This window comes from Nicotiana attenuata, unplaced genomic scaffold (genome assembly GCF_001879085.1).
Source record: "Nicotiana attenuata strain UT unplaced genomic scaffold, NIATTr2, whole genome shotgun sequence".
Lineage (NCBI taxonomy): Eukaryota > Viridiplantae > Streptophyta > Magnoliopsida > Solanales > Solanaceae > Nicotiana > Nicotiana attenuata.
In genome coordinates, this window is record NW_017676245.1 from 13,693 (window position 1) to 29,698 (window position 16,006).

Consider the following 16,006-nt stretch of genomic DNA (forward strand, 5'->3'; position numbering starts at 1 on the left):
TATAATAATATATATATATAGAATATAAATATAGATATATAGATTCTACCTATTGAGTCTTGACCAAAGGAATGAGAAAAAAGAAGAATTGTCTTTTTTTTTTTTTTACAAGTTCAAAAGCTAGCTTTCAAAGATATACTGCTAACAATTTTGTCGACTTTTCGTGAACATTGTTTCAAAGCGTCAACAGATAATAAATCTAGTTAAAATGACAATTCAAATTTCTTGAATAAATTAAGAAACAAACAAACATGCATGCAATCAACAAACACATATACTCATACATCAATAATATGTAAAATAAACTTGCAATATTATAAAGAAAAAGTAAGGTATAAGGTAGAATTATTATATAAAAAGGTAGGGTAAAAGATGAAATATGATTATTTAATAATAAGGAAAGGCAAGATGAGAGAAAAAAAATAAGGTAATGATGCGAAAGATTTAACAATATGATACAATAAAATTTAAGTAACAAACAAAACATGAAATATTATATTTAAAGTAACAATACGATACAATACAACATGTAACAACCATCCAAACAAGTTGTTAACATCAATGCATTGTGAATTTTCTCTTCAACCACTCAATTAATCAAGATTCACTTTGTAAAAAGTTTACTATAGGGTTTTAGTGATACTGATCCCTGCTGAAGAGAAAATCATTCTGACGGTTCAAACTCGAGAATATTATAAAGGTTGAAAGAACCTTTATAATTCAACCACGTACCTTGGTACGTGCGGTCTTCGTAAATTTTTCTCTTCTCTTAAAATTCCTAGGTTTTTTTTTTTTTTTTTTTTTTTTAAAATTTCTACATGGACTATCTGAATTCGTGCTTTAAAGTCCTATACGAATGAGTATCTGAGTAAACAGTAGCAGACTTTAGTTAATTCTTATGCTTGTAGTTGTGGCCAAGTCTCTTTTCTTTTGGACTTCCTTTGTCCTCTTGATCACTTATATTTTCTTCAATCCTCTTTGTCTTCAAACAACCATTATTCAATCCACTTTTACAGTCAAAAGAAGGAACCACATATACAAATGGACCAACTGGTATATCTTTTAAGTCCAAGATAGGTTCCAAGATCTTGACCACACTGGTCATGGCAGGTCTAGACTTTGGCTTTTGACTTAAGCATTGATAAGCCAATCCAGCCACTTTTTTGGCTCCTTGACTCGAGTACTGACCTTCAAGTCTAGAGTCCATTATTCTGTCAAGCTTGTGTGAATCTTTGAGGAATGGCCTTGCCCATTCTACCAAGTTTTGTTCTCTACTTCGACGTTTCTTGTCAATAGCTTGTCGTCCTGTTAGTAATTCTAATAACACGACTCCAAAGCTGTACACATCGCTCTTACTTGTCAAATAACCTGTTAAAAAGAAGAGCAAAAAAAGTTTAGATAATGTGTCACCCATTAGGATGGACGGTTAGCAGGTAGCCGCGCGTGTCTGTTCGGATCGACAGTAGTGTTAGCATGGTATCTCTTTTTTCTTGTATTGATGGTACTATTTATTGTTTGATTGCATTCTTTCGTTTTAGTTTTCTTGTTATCACATGTTGCCAGTAATTCTTTTTATCTTGTCTTTAGCCGAGGGTCTATTAGAAACGAACTCTCTATCCTCCAGAGTAGGGTAAGGTTTGAGTCCACACTACCCTCCCCGGATCCCACTTGAGCGAACTCATTGGGTTTGTTGTTGTTGTTGTTGTTGTTGTAATGTGTCACGTCCACACAGAGGCGAAGCCAAAATTTTTATTTTATGGGTTCTAAACTTTTGAAAGACAAGTTCAAGTGCTAATAATTGGATTATAATATACATATTTAATGAATTTATCTAGCACAAATACACTGTTTAAGAAAATACAATTGAGTTCGACTGAATTCGTATCTGGACTTCTATCTCCTCCCCTACGTCCACACCCACGTTTCATGAAAGTTTTGTACTCCTTTCAGTTCCAAATTTTTCCAGACATTATTCGCTTTGATAAATTAAATTGGTTTCAAAATTTTAGAATTTCGTAGAAAAACAAGAGGTATCTATTACCGTTTTTTCCTCCTTTCAAATTCACCCTTACTACTCAAACTAGTCCACAATATTAATCAATTAAGACATTTAGAAGAGAGATGGAGTATATTTTAGATAAAATATGATCTTATGATTAAACTTTAAAGGGTGTACAAAAAACTTTAATAATGGCGGACCTACATAGCTGGTTGTTGGATCAAACTACTGTTTTTTATCCAAGCATTTATATTGAAACTAGTATCATAACATAAAAATAAATTAATTGGAGCAATCTTTGGTAATTAGTGTTGGGGTTTTAAGTATATTAAATGCTTTCTTAAAAGAGGGTGAATGGGAAATGGAGGGAAATAAAAATTTTAAGCTTCCCCCCCCCCCCCCCCCCCTCCCATAACAAAGGGACATTGTCCCATATGTGAAGAGGAAGAGGTTTTTAATGGGTATATAAGCAATTGCTCTTCTTCTAGCTCTCAAAGAGTTGAGAAGAAGGCAAGGCTCGCGTCATCGTCGTCGCTCGGCTTCGGCTTCGGATTCAATTAATTTTTTGACCAAATTTGTTTGTTAATAGTAAATATTAACAGAAATGTTATTAAATATCCGTTTTAGAAACAAAATATTAATATTAAATCCAAGAATATTAATGTTTTCTGTTTTTGTAACAGAAAATTAACTACCCTTTTCAATTTTTCCTCTTTATTGCTGAGTACATAGCCATTTATGTTATGGCACTTATGCTATGGCCGTTTTGCAAAAACAGCCATTCTGAGGAGCTGCACCTCTTCAGATTTCAGCCCAACATTGGCTATAAATACAAGTCCATTCTCTCAGAATTTCCATACGATTTTCTGAGTTTCTCCTCCTTCTTCTGCATTGTATTAACTTTAAAGAAAGCAACAGTAAGTGCGATTTGCTACGAACTTTGTGTTTGCTGAAACACTGGGATTTTGAAGTACCACTACACCAGTGTGTAATTCGTTCTATCCTGGGAGGAAATAATCCATAACCTTGGGTACTAGGAGGGGATTAAATTCCTTAAGGAAACACTGTGAATTCAGTGGGCTCGGATTAACTTCTGTTTCGTTTATATTTCTGTTTATGTTATTTTATTTTCTCCAGAATTATTTTACAACTACAGTTTACTAACAAGTTTAAGGAATTTAATTTATTTTCTGTATTGTGTTTATTCACTGTACTGGAGATTAAAACCTCTGTGGTTTTCTACTCCGTTAGAGATTAAAATCTACGTGATTTTAACGTGTGCCTGTGTCATTCTTTTACAGAAATGACTAATGATAACGGAAACCAAGCTGTTCCAACGGTGACTGCTAATGCATCGACAAGCCGAATACCGGCGTTGACATCGGCGGAAAAACCCGGAAAATTTTCCGGCCTTGATTTCAAGCGGTGATAGCAGAAGTTGTTCTTCTACTTGACACTTTAAGTCTACAGAAGTTCATCAAGGAAGATGTTCCTGTTCTGCCTGATGAAACTCCAGAGAAGGAACGCTTTCTTGTGATTGAGGCGTGGAAGCATTCAGATTTTCTATGCAAGAATTATATTCTTAGTAGACTGGAGGACGATCTGTATAATGTCTACAGTGACGTGGAGACGTCAAAAGAATTGTGGACTGCGCTTGAAAAGAAATACAAAACTGCAGATGCCAGGTTGAAGAAATTCGTTGGCGCTAAATTTTTGGACTACAAAATGGTAGATAGCAAGTCTGTTATTACCCAAGTCCAGGAATTGCAAGTGATTATTAACGATCTCCTTGCTGAAGGTATAAATCGAATTAATACTGATGGTAAAAGTAGTAATAGTAGTATTTTTACTAACAGAATTTTCATTGAAGGTCTTGTAATCAATGAAGCATTCCAAGTAGAAGCGATGATTCAGAAGTTGCCTCCTTTGTGGAAGGAATTCAAAAACTACTTGAAACACAAATGCAAGGAGATGTCACTTGAAGATCTCATTGTTCGGTTGAGAATCGAAGAGGGCAACAAAGCTGCTGAAAAGAGAGGCCGTGGAAACTCAATAATAATGGGAGCAAACATTGTTGAGGATCTTCTACAAATAAGAGAAAGAGGAAGCAGGCTTCTGGACCGAAAAGCAACCCAAGCAAGAAGCGGTTCAACGAAAATTGCTACAACTGTGGGAAAGCTGGACACAAATCTACGGAGTGCCGTGCTACGAAGAAAGACAAGAAGAAGGGTCAAGCAAAAATGGTTGAAAAGCATGAATATGTTGATGACTTGTGTGCTATGCTTTCTAAATGCAACCTGGTGGGAAATCCTAAGGAGTGGTGGATTGATTCTGGAGCCACTCGCCATGTTTGTGCAGTTAGGGAAGCCTTTGCAACATATGCTCCTGTTGGACCCGAAGAGACTCTTTCTATGGGAAATGCTGCAACCGCCAAGATTGAAGGATGTGGGAAGATATTTCTGAAAATGACCTCCGGCAAAGTGGTGACTTTGAACAACGTCATATTCCCGAGATTTGGAAGAGTTTAGTCTCTGCTGGAATTCTTGTTAAGAATGGTTTTAAATGTGTTTTTGTATCCAATAAGGTTGTAATAAGTAAGAACGAAATGTTTGTAGGAAAAGGTTACCTCACTGAGGTCCTTTTCAAGCTGAATGTTATGGTTGTTGAGACTAATAATAAAATTTCAGCTTCGTCTTACTTACTTGAGTAAATGAATTATGGCATATACGTTTGGGTCATGTCAATTATAAAACCTTGCGGAAACTGATTAACTTGGAAGTATTGCCTAAGTTTGAATACGACAAATTAAAATGCCAAATATGTGTAGAATCTAAGTATGTTAAACATCCTTATAAGTCAGTTGAAAGGAACTCAGATCCATTAGACTTAATTCACACAGATATTTGCGATATGAAGTCAATACCATCTCGCGGTGGAAAGAAGTATTTCATAACTTTTATTGATGATAGTACTCGATATTGCTATGTTTACTTGCATAATAGTAAATATGAAGCAATAGACGCATTCAAGAAATACAAAAATGAAGTTGAAACGCAACTTAATAAGAAAATCAAAATGATAAGAAGTGATAGGGGCGGTGAGTATGAATCTCCTTTTGAACAAATATGTTTAGAATATGGAATTATTCATTAAAAAACGGTCCATTACATACTGCAATCCAATGGGATTGCAGAAAGAAAGAATCGTTCATTAAAGGAAATGATGAACGCATTGTTGATAAGTTCTGGTTTACCACAGAACTTGTGGGGGGAAGTCGTTCTTATGGCTAACCAAATACTAAATCGAGTACCCCATAGAAAAACACAATCCATTCCATATGAAAAATGAAAAGGAAGGAAGGCCCAACTTGAATTATATTAAAGTATGGGGGTGTTTGGCAAAAGTACAAGTTCTTAAACCCAAAAGGGTAAAAATAGGACCGAAAACCATTTATTGTGTTTTCATAGGATATGCAACCAATAGTAAGGCATATCGAATTCTGGCTCATAAATTAGAAAATTCCGGCATTCATAATAATACGGTTATAGAATTAGATAATGCTGAGTTCTTTGAAAATATATATCCTTATAAAAAGGAATGTGATTCGATTGGTGAAGGCTCTAAATGACCTCGGGAAGAAACAAAAGAAAGTATATTTAATCAAGAGGATCCAAGACGTAGTAAACGTCAAAGAACGTCTACTTCATTTGGACCAGGTTTTGTGACTTTCTTATAGGAAAATGAGCCTCGAACATTTAAAGAAGCTATGTCTTCTTCGGAATCATTTTTTTGGAAAGAGGCACTCAATAGTGATATAGAATCCATATTGAACAACCATATATAGGAATTGGTTGATCTTCCTTCTGGAAATAAACCGTTGGGTTCTAAATGGACCTTTAAGAGGAAAATGAAAGATGATGGCACTATTGAAAATTTTAAGGCAAGACTTGTAGTCAAAGGATATAGACAACGAGAAGGTCTTGACTACTTTAATACATACACTCTTGTTACAAGAATTACGTCCATACGAACGTTAGTAGCGTTAGCTGCAGTTTATGATCTTGAAATTCATCAAATGAATGTTAAGACAGTCTTCTTGAATGGAGATTTGGAGGAAGAAATCTACATGGAATAACCTGAAGGGTTTGTGGTTCCTGGTAAAGAAAAGAAGGTATGTAGACTTGTTAAGTCCCTTTATAGACTAAAACAAGCACCCAAACAATGGCATGCAAAATTTGACCAAACAATATTGTCAAATGGTTTTAATATAAATGAATGTGATAAATGTGTGTACATTAAAAATGTTCCAAATCATATAGTCATTGTTTGCCTATATGTGGATGATATGCTGATAATGAGTAATGATATTGCCAACATAAATGCTACTAAGCGTATGATACCTAGCAAGTTTGATATGAAAGACTTGAGAGTTGCTGATTTAATTCTGGGGATTAAGATTCATAAAACTCCCCAAGGTCTGGCATTGTTACAATCTTATTATATTAAGACAATACTTGAAAAATTCAAGCACTTAGGATTTAAAGTTGCAAAGACTCCAATTGACGTGAATCTTGCATTAGCAAAGAACAAAGGCCAAAGCATATCACAATTGGATTATGCTCGTGTGCTGGGATGCTTAATGTACATCATGAATTGTACACAGCCAGATATAGCTTGTGCTATAAGTAATTGAGTCGATACACGAGCAATCCAGGTCAATCTCGTTGGATGCCAATGAAACGAGTTTTGGGATATTTAGAACATACCCAGGGCTTTGCTTTGCATACAGTAAATAATCTGCGGTGATCGAGGGATACTGTAATGCCAATTGGATCATCGGTTCAACTGATTCTAAGTCCACAAGTGGATATGTATTCACTATTGGTGGAGAAGCGGTATCTTGGAAGTCGTCCAAACAAACTTGTATCGTCCAAACAAACTTGTATCGCCCGCTCTACATTGGAGGCTGAGTTCATAGCCTTAGATAAAGCCGGTGAAAAAGTTGAATGGCTCCGGAAGTTCTTGGAAGACATTCTATTTTGGCTCAAACCGTTGGCACCATTATGCATACATAGTGATAGTCAAGCGGCAATTGGAAGGGCTGAGAGCGTTATGTATAACAGTAAATCTCGTCATATACGACGAAGAACAGTAAATCTCGTTATATACGACGAAGATATAAAACCGTTAGTCAATTACTCTCTAGAGGAATTATCACGATTGACTATGTAATGTCAAGTGAATGTGTCGGATACACTTACAAAAGGCCTAACTAGAGAGGTAGTTGAGAAATCATCAAGGGGAATGGGACTATGGCCGAGAACAAGTATTGTGGCGGTAACTCTACCTAGAAGACTGGAGATCCCAAGATCTAGGTTCAAGGAGATCAAGCAAAGTCATTAATGACGGTTCAACATTGTCAACTAAAATTTTGGTCTATTCTCGTGATGAGACAATGTTTAGTACCAAGGATAAAGCACTAAGGCTTTTTAGTGATTTCTAAATTTGATACGGGGTATATCAAATAGTGTATCTACGGGATAACACGTTTAGGAATCACCTATATAAGTGTGAAGTGTTAGCCGCTTCGAGGAGAATTTGTAAGGCCAGTTCTCTACGCACTTATGAAACAAGGCGGTGTTCATGGCTGAAACGAACACAATAATGAGAACCAAAGACGGTTAAGGGTTGGTTGTGTGACTTATGGTTGTCTAGGTATACACCAAAGTTCGGCGGTTCAAAGATATCAAATCTACCGATTGACTGAGTATATCCGACAAAGTTCACTACGGAAAGTTCAAAGGGAAACCTACCTATCCAGATGCAATTAATCCTTGATTGCGGATCACACAGTTTTTCATGCATATTTCCGTGATATAGCCATTCCCCATTCATGTAGGGGATTGTTGGGGTTTTAAGTATATTAAATGCTTAAAAGAGGGTGAATGGGAATGGAGGAAAATAAAAATTTTAAGTGAATTATAAGTACCCCCCCCCCCCCCGACAAAGGGACATTATCCCATATTGGAATAGGAAGAGGTTTTTAATGGGTATATAAGCAATTACTCTTCTTCTAGCTCTTAAAGAGTTGAGAAGAAGGCAAGCCTCGCGTCGTCGCTCGCTCGCTCGGCTCGGCTTCGGCTTCGGATTCGGATTCGGATTTTATCAAATGATCGATCGATTGATTAATTTTTTGGACTAAATTTGTTTGTTAATAGCAAATATTAACAGAAATGTTATTAAATATCCATTTTAATAACAAAATATTAATATTAAATCCAAGAATATTAATATTAAAATTCAACCGTTTCCATTTTTCTGTTTTCTATTTTTGTAACAGAAAATTAATTGCCCTCTTTATTGTTGAGTAAATAGCCATTTATGTTATTGCATTTATGCTATGGCCGTTTTGCATAAATAGTCATTCTGAAGAGTTGCACCTCTTCAGATTTCAGCCCAACATTGGTTATAAATACAAGTCCATTCTCTCAGAATTTCCATACGATTTTCTGAGTTTCTCCTCCTTTTGCATTGTTTTAACTTCAAAGAAAGCAACAATAAGTGTGATTTGCTACCGAACTTTGTGTTCGCTGAAACACTAGGGTTTGAAGTACCACTACACCAGTGTGTAATTCGTTCTATCCTGGGAGGAAATAATCCATAACCTTGGGTACTAGGAGGAGATTAAATTCCTTAAGGAAACACTGTGAATTCAGTGGGTTCGGATTAACTTTTATTTCGTTTATATTTGTGTTTATGTTATTTTATTTTCTCCAGAATTATTTTACAACTACAGTTTACTAACAATTACCAGCAACTTTAAATATTTAATAAAATAGATGAGCACATATGACTTAAAACTAAGTCCGTCACTATTGTAAAAGACAGACCCAAGTATGGACAAATTTACCTGTCATCATATACTCGGGAGCAGCATATCCATAAGTGCCCATAACACGAGTTGTGACATGCGTATCACTACCTTCTGGACCATCCTTTGCTAGTCCAAAGTCAGAAAGTTTAGCCGTATAATCCTGATATACAATTCAAATATTAATTTTATAGTCTCTTATAATAGAATGGTCTAAAAAGGATGTTAAAATAGAGAGTAAATTCTAACGATGATAAATTATTACCGAGTCTAAGAGGATGTTGGAAGCCTTAAAGTCTCTGTAGATTACTGGTTTTTCTTCCCCATGCAAGAAAGCTAGCCCCTTTGCAGCATCTACTGCAATCTTCATTCTGGTCAGCCATGGCAAGCTACTCGAACATCCTGCAGTCAGTCACAAAAATGATGAGGTCTTTACACAAAATGGCCGGTCGGATTTACTCTTCACTTTTCCTAACCAGTATACATAGATTAACTATATACTGTTTATATATGGTTATACATATATTATATATGAATTATACCCATATATACGTCAGCCGGCACTGTTTATACACTAGTTTCTGTTTAACCGGTTGAGTGGGCGGTTATTTAGGTTACTTCATAAAAAAAATGATGTTTAGCTTAAAAGGAGCCAAATATTTTGTTTTCTCAACTACTGGTGAGATGTCCATATATAATATTAGAAGGTAGAACATGATTTATTTTTTATTTTATTTTTTATTTTGGAAAAAAGAAAGTAAAAGCTTTTAAATGGAGAATAAATTATTCACAAAATTGTTGATATTCTACTACTATAAGAATATGAGATCATACTTCTAAATAATTGGTTCTCCAGATTTCCCCTTGCCATGTACTCGTAAACAAGAAGCCTTTGCTCATCCTCCCAGCAATAACCAATCAATTTCACTAGATTAGGATGCCTCAATTGCCCAAGTAACACTACTTCAGTCTGAAAACACAACAAGTATGAAACTAGTATTAGTTATTGGAACGAACTTAGTAGAAAAGAGACAATATTTCAGGGCTCAAAATGACAAAAAAAAAAAAAAAAAATTATACTTCATGCGTTTCATTCTCTTAGTTTGACTAATTACAGAGTTTAAAAAAAAAGGAAGAAAGCCTTTTGTGTTTTACAATTAAAAAAGTGTGGAATATACCAAAATCCCTTGAATCGTGTGGTCTTAATATGTCATGTGAAATGTTAGAGTTAAAAGTTACTCTCTCCGTACGTTTTTATTTGTCCACGGTGGACCTTGCATGCCCCTTAAGAAATAATAGATGACGTGCATATTTTAGTATAGTACCGATAATAATAATAGTATTTTGAGAAGTCTTGGGAAATAATTTAAAAATGAGTAATTAAATATAATTAGGGTAAAACAGGAAAAAAATATGGTCTTCTCTTGTTGCTAAAATTAACAAGTAAAAGTGAAAATATATTTTTAGTATAGTGGACAAGTAAATGTGAAAGGAGGGAATAGTAAATATAGAAAGAAACATTCTTTTTTAAAACAGACTAAAAAGGAAACTAAAACACATAAATTAAAACAAAGGGAAAGTAATATATTTGCTCACCAGCCATTCTATGTGGCCCTGAGAACCTTCCAAATCCAGAAGTTTAACAGCAACAGGTTGAGCTTTTAAACCAGGCATAATTTTATCATCAATGAATCCCTTATGCACAGGACCAAATCCACCTTCTCCAAGAAAATTAGAGGACGAAAAGTTACTTGTCATAACTTTGAGTTCAGAATGTGTGAAAATATGAAGGTTAGATCCAATTACGGCATTTGATGAGAGATCACTTATAGAAAGTGATGATCCAAGATCACTTATATCTGAAAGAGCTAGCCTTGAATGACCACAATTAGTATTACTATTTTTAGAAACTTGAACAATATTATTCTTGTCCTCTAAAGGAAGTACATCAATCTTAACGTCCTTGAAACAACTTGGTATTATAGCTTTCAAGGTAATCTTGAAAGCCATAGTATATAGTAGTTGTTGTTTTTGTATATTTAGGATATGAAACAAATTAATGAATTGATGAAGAGATATGGGAAGACTATATATATATATATATATACATGATATTCAGGTGAAACGGCCGATCGAGGTGCGAAAGCATTATAAAGTCTTGAGGTCAAATGGTAAAATAAAATAAAATAAGAAAGCATAGTTCATATATGCTATTCCAGTTTACCGCGTATGTACAAACTAAGAATGTTGTCTGCTGTAAAAAGGTGACGGCAGTACTGTTTTCTAGTTTTCCACTCCTTTTTTAATAAACGAATTATAATGAATATGCTAGGTGCACCAAATATGGATATAGTAATGGGAAGAAATCAGAAATAATCAGATGCTAATTGAATATTAGCCTCACTTCAAAAATAATTGAAATATGACTAGTCACTTTAAAAATAAAATCTGAACAAAATACCGTTAAAATTCCAAAAAAAATCCAGCACAATATGCTAGAGTTCGAATTTTTTACATATACGATTTCAGCATAATGTGCTGGAGTTCCAAAATAATATATTGGAAGTCTATACGCATGAGCTCCATAATATGCTGGAACTTTCCGTGTTTCAACTACGAAATTTTTGTCCTGATTTTATCTCTGCATAAAATAGTGACTATTTTTCAATTACCTTGTGAATGCTGGCTATTTTTCAGTTATCAGTCCTAAAACTGGGTGCCACATGCTATTATGACTAGTTAATATGCATAAGAAAGTGCCACTAGGTGTACTAGGTAGTGCATTTGCTATTACAAGCTGAAATTAATCTAACAATAGATCAATAAAAACGAGGATAACCAAATCTTCGTTAAAAAGTGAATATAAACTGTGGCAAATTACATAAAACTTAATTGTATGAATAAATGTTAATAATAAATGTGAGTTAATAAATTAAATAGGGATAATATTAATTAGTTAGATTAGCACTGATATAATAAAAATTGTTGTCTATTACATAATTCAAATCCAATACACACACACCTTGAGCTTCTCAGATTCTTCAATAAAAGACATGATAGAAACATGAGAAAGGTAATCTTATGTTAAAAAGAAAGGAAAGGACAGGGAAAAAGGGATGAAGATAGCAGGAAAAAAGAAGAGGTAGGGTAAAGAAAGAAAAGAAGTACTTGTGATTAGTGGCGAAGCTAAAAATTTCTCCAAGGGTGTTCAAATTTAAAAGAAGTGAAAAAATTTCCGACAAAGGGTGTTCAGTATGTGTTATATACCTCTAAAACGTAATATTTTACATATGCGCACAGTACAATTTTTCGACGAAGAGTAGTCAGTTGACCAGCCTTATGACCATGTGGCTTCGCCACTGCTTCTGATTCGAGTCGCGTAAAGTCCATTAAGGAGGAAAATGCTTCCTATCAAGATTTTTTTTATTCGTAAAGTTCGAATTCGAGATATCTAATTAAGAGCGAAGGGATCCTATCTATTCTACTATAATCTTCTGTGGTTAATGTTGATGTTGATTGAGTCCTTAATTATCATTTAATTAAAAAGGTTTATGAATGTGCTTAGGATTTCTTTTGCAAATAAACTAGTCGAGATATTCCACGAGGCAAAATTTATAGTAATTAATTTCCGAGAAAGCTGTATTTGCAATCATTCTCATGAGACCAATCTTGTCTGTTTTCGTGGGCGACTTCTATTGCTTGACTATTTAACATTTGAATAAAGAAAGAGTGAGCAATTCAGCAAAGGTAATAGTACTAACTTCAAAAGACAGACCTAGTCTTGGTCTCCCAACTACAATTCATGGACTCTCAGCTCCATTTGACCACAGAATTTGGGAGTTCTTTTCCAATTTTATTTTCAAATATTTGTTTGTTTATAGCTATGTTTGACAGATTTTGAAAACAAAACTTCAAATCCAAAAACAGTTTTAAAGTAGTTTTTGAAGTTTTCTACTCACAAACTTCACATTCTTTTCAAGTAAAATGCATGTCCGAACACAGATTTCAACTTTAAAAAAGAATTTTTCAAATCATCTTCAAAAACTTTTTTTTTTTTTTTTTTTATATATTTCAACCAAATCTATATCCAAACCCCTAGCTAATAGTCTGTTTGGCCAAGCTTTTTTTTTTTGGCAAATATTCGTTTTTCCTAAGCTAAGATATTTGACTAAGCTTTTGGAAGGGAAAAAAAAAAGTACTTCTGAGTAGGAGCAGAAATAATTTTTAGAAGTAGAAAAAAATAATTTTCTATGAGAAAAATACAATTAGAAGTACTTTTTAAAAGTTTAGTAATTACTAATTGCTGCTCAACACTATAAGGGCTTTTATTAAAAAAAAAAATACTTTTTAAAATAATCTGATTTTTAACGCTTGATCAAATATGCTATAAAAATTTAACAACTCTAGAGGGCCATTCCCGGATACACAGCTAGCGAGTATGAGCGAATCCTATCTCCATTCTTCCCATCCTACGTACAATTGAATGTACACAGAGAGAATGAGAGACGCCACTTTTCTAAAACAACCTTACAAACATTTATGTTTTCACTATTCTATAATAACCAAAAAAAAAGAAACTTAATAATGTTTATTGGACACATAATTTTAATAAAGTTTGTTAGTTCCAATTAGAAATCTGGAATGTCAAAAACACTTGTTAACTAGGAAAATGAGAAATTAAAACATAATTTGGAAACTTTTTGTATTATGCCATATTTAAATTTAAATATTTTTTTATCTTTTATAACATAAAAATTGGGAATTTTGATTTTGGGGGGTTATATTTGTCTATAATAAAGAAGACCTAAATGTTAAACGTAGTTATAAATCTGTAATAATCAATCACAACAACAAGTAAAGAACAAACAAACAAACAAGACTGTTATAGAGAGGCGTGTACAACCTGTTCACTGAAAGTGAGCGTATACAATGCCATGTTAGTAATCTGTATTTGTAAACTAATTCTGGAAAAACAGAATAACATATAAACAGAGAATGTAAAGAAACAAAAAGTTAACCCGAGCCCACTAAATTCAGAGTGTTTCCTTAAGGAATTTAATCCTCTCCTAGTACCCAAGGTTATCTATTATTTCCTCCCAGGATAGAACGAATTACACATTGGTGTAGTGGTACTTCTAACCTCAGTGTTTCAGCGAACACAAAGTTCGGTACCAAATCACACTTACTCTTGCTTTCTTTGAAGTCAAAACAATGCAGAAGAAGGAGGAGAAACTTAAAAAATTGTATTGAAATTATGAGAGAATGAACTTGCATTTATAGCTAATGTTGGGCTGAAATCTAAAGAGGTGCAACTCTTCAAAATGGTTGTTTATGCAAAACGGCCACAGCATAAATGACATAACATAAATGGCTATTTACTCAACAATAAAGAGGGAAAATAAGGAGGAAAAATTGAAAAGGGTAGTTAATTTTCTGTTACCAAAAGAGAAAACGGAAAAATGAAAACGGTTGGATTTTAATATTAATATTCTTGGATTTAATATTAATATTTTATTATTAAAACGGATATTTAATTTTATTTTGTTAATATTTACTATTAACAAATAAATTTGGCCCAAAAAATTAATCAATCAATCATTTGACTAAATCCGAATCCGAAGGCGAAGGCGAAGCCGAGCCGAGCGAGCGACGACGATGACGACGCGAGGCTTGCCTTCTTCTCAACTCTTTAAGAGCTAGAAGAAGAGCAATTGCTTATATACCCATTACAAACCTCTTCCTCTTCCAATATGGGACATTATTCCTTCCATCGGGGGGGGGGGGGGGGGGGGAGGGGAGGGACATTATTCCTTCATCGGGGGGGGGGGGGGGACTTAAAATTTCACTTAAAAATTTCATTTTCCCTCTATTTCCCAATCACCCTCTTTTAAGCGACATTAATGCTTAAAACCCAACAATCCACCACATGAATGGGGAATGGATATATCATGGAAATATGCATGAAAAAATGTATGATTCGCAAGCAAGGATTAATTGCATCTGGATAAGTAGGTTTCCTTTTGAACTTTGCATAGTGAACTTATGTCGGATATACTCGATCAACCGGTAGATTTGATATCTTTGAGCCGTCGAACTTTGGTGTATACCTAGACAACCATAAGTCATACAACCAAACCTTAACCGTCTTTGGATCTCATTGTTGTGTTCGTTTCAGCTATGAACACCGCCTGGTTTCATAAGTGCGTAGAGAACTGGCCTTACAAAGTTCTACTTGAAGCGGCTAACACTTCACACTTACATAGGTGATTCCTAAACGTGTCATCCCGTAGATACACTATTTGTGTGACGACCCAAAGGGTCATCACCTGTTTTCTTACTCATTCCGTGCTTCCGAGGCCTTGAAAACCTCATTTGTAGTTGCCTCGATTTGCGTGCGCAGTCCGGGCGCGTAGCCGAAAAGCTTAAATATGAAATTCTGTGATAAACCCTAAAATTTGATATTAAAATGAGTAAATTTGACACCGGTAAACATTTTGGGTAAACGGACCCGGACCTATGATTTGACGGTCCCGGAGGGTCCGTAGGAAAATATGGGACTTGTGCGTATGCCCGGAATCGAATTCCGAGGTCCCAAGCCCGAGTAATGAATTTTTGAGTAAAATTGTTTTTCTGAAATTTATGAAGAAAATTGAAATGAAAATTGGTTAGAACATGTTGGTATCGGGCTCGTATTTTGGTTCCGGCGCCCGGTACAGGTCTTATATGTGGTTTAAGATATTTCTGTGAAGTTTGGGTGAAATTGGACGTCGTTTGACGTGTTTCGGACTTAAAACTCTAAATTTGAAAGTTCATAAAGTTTGAAGAAAAACTAGTGATTTTGAGGTTTGATTCATTATTTTTGATGTTATTTTGGCGATTTGATCGCACGGTTAAGTTCGTAGGATGTTGTTGAGTTAGTGCATGTGTTTGGTTAGGAGCCCCGAGGGCTCGGGAGTGTTTCGGAAGTGTTTCGGAGTGGTTTCGGACTTAGAAAAATTGCAGAAAATGGCTTCAGCAGTTGCAGGTTCCTTTGTTCTTCGCGTCCGCGACGCCTCTTCCGCGTTCGCGAAGCTTTATGTTTTTCCTTCATTGCGTTCGCATCAATCCCCTCGCGATCGCGTAGTGTTATTTGACCC

General features: G+C 34.8%; 1 pseudogene; it reads right to left on the reverse strand.

Annotated features, from left to right (window-relative positions):
* Window positions 1–823: 823 nt before the first annotated feature.
* Window positions 824–10,880, reverse strand: LOC109220876 (annotated as a pseudogene).
* Window positions 10,881–16,006: the final 5,126 nt, after the last annotated feature.